Genomic DNA, 1,077 nt, shown 5'->3' with positions numbered 1-1,077 from the left:
CACCAGAATTCAGACGCAGCTTTAAATTCCAGACAGGGCCAGCGTCTGGAGCACGTAGGAAGCGCCCCTCTGAAAGGAGCCAGAACCCCGGCTGACTTCGCACTTGAGCTCCAGCCCCGTGGACATTTCCTGTTCTGCCTCTGGAAATTCAAGCTGAAAGTTACAAAACATCCTTTTCTCGGGAACCAAGTGCTTGGTTGGGAGACCATGCCCTCCCCTTCCTTCCTCGGAACTCCTCCCTGATCGCCCCGCGGCTTCCCCAGGAGAGATGCCAAATCAGCGGTAGCAGGTGGCGCAGAAGGGAGAGGGGAGCGACCCTGGGGATCGACTCTGGGGACCCCCGCCGAAAAGGTAGGAAACTGGGGACTGCACGTTCCTGAGGCCACTTCACACTTATTGAGCAAAACGAAGTGCTCGTCCTTTAAGCCCGGGGCTGAGGTGTTTCCCTCGCTTGCGTATGCGCTGGGTGGTGGGTGGACTGGCCACGAATCTGGAATAAGTTCAGGCATTCCTTTTCCCTCTCTCTTTCCAAGTTGAACTTTAATTCTTGGGTCTCTGGAACCACATATTTTGTTTCGTGTGGGAGGTATTAAAAGGCAGAATTCTAGGAAATAAATGTTGCGAATCCCTGATTTTTCTCTTTTCTTTTCTCTTTTCTTTTCCCTTTGCTTCTCTCTTCTCTTTTCTTCTTTTTCTTTCCGCCCCTGAAATGCCCAGGAGCAGTCATAAATACCTTCATCTGGGAGTAGATTCGGGGAGAAGTGAGAAGGGGACAGGGCTGGGAAAAACATTCTCACCACGGTGAGCTGGGCGCGGCTGTTTCCCGGGACCTGGGCCATGTGTTCTTCTGGCCCAGATGCTCTCTCCCTCCCTTCCTTCCACCCATTGCCTTGGAGACAACTACCTTGAGTTGTTTCACTGGGTGCAGGGATGTGGCACAGACCCTGGTGAGGGTCCTTGAGCATCAGTGCCCTGCGTTTATGGACAGAACCCAGGTGCTGTCTAAAACGTTTCTGTCTGGGGCAGAGCTAACTGGTCTACCCAGTAACCTGCCTGTAGCCCTTGCCTTCGTGAGGC

The 1,077-nt window shown here is 53.3% G+C and overlaps 1 protein-coding gene across 4 annotated transcripts in view; it reads left to right on the top strand.

Annotated features, from left to right (window-relative positions):
- TACC1 (transforming, acidic coiled-coil containing protein 1) overlaps positions 1 to 1,077 on the top strand; it is a 144,735-nt gene continuing 143,658 nt past the window's right edge. The window contains exon 1 of one of the 4 annotated variants that reach the window (XM_011960683.1): positions 1 to 351. The gene's annotated coding sequence lies outside the window, so the exon portion shown is untranslated. The remainder of the gene's footprint in view (positions 352 to 1,077) is intronic. The other 3 variants (XM_011960682.1, XM_011960681.1, XM_011960679.1) reach the window with 3 other exon arrangements.

Source organism: Colobus angolensis, unplaced genomic scaffold (assembly GCF_000951035.1).
Source record: "Colobus angolensis palliatus isolate OR3802 unplaced genomic scaffold, Cang.pa_1.0 Scaffold52, whole genome shotgun sequence".
Lineage (NCBI taxonomy): Eukaryota > Metazoa > Chordata > Mammalia > Primates > Cercopithecidae > Colobus > Colobus angolensis.
The sequence above is the reverse complement of the archived record's forward strand: the minus strand, read 5'-3'. Positions and strand labels throughout refer to the sequence as shown.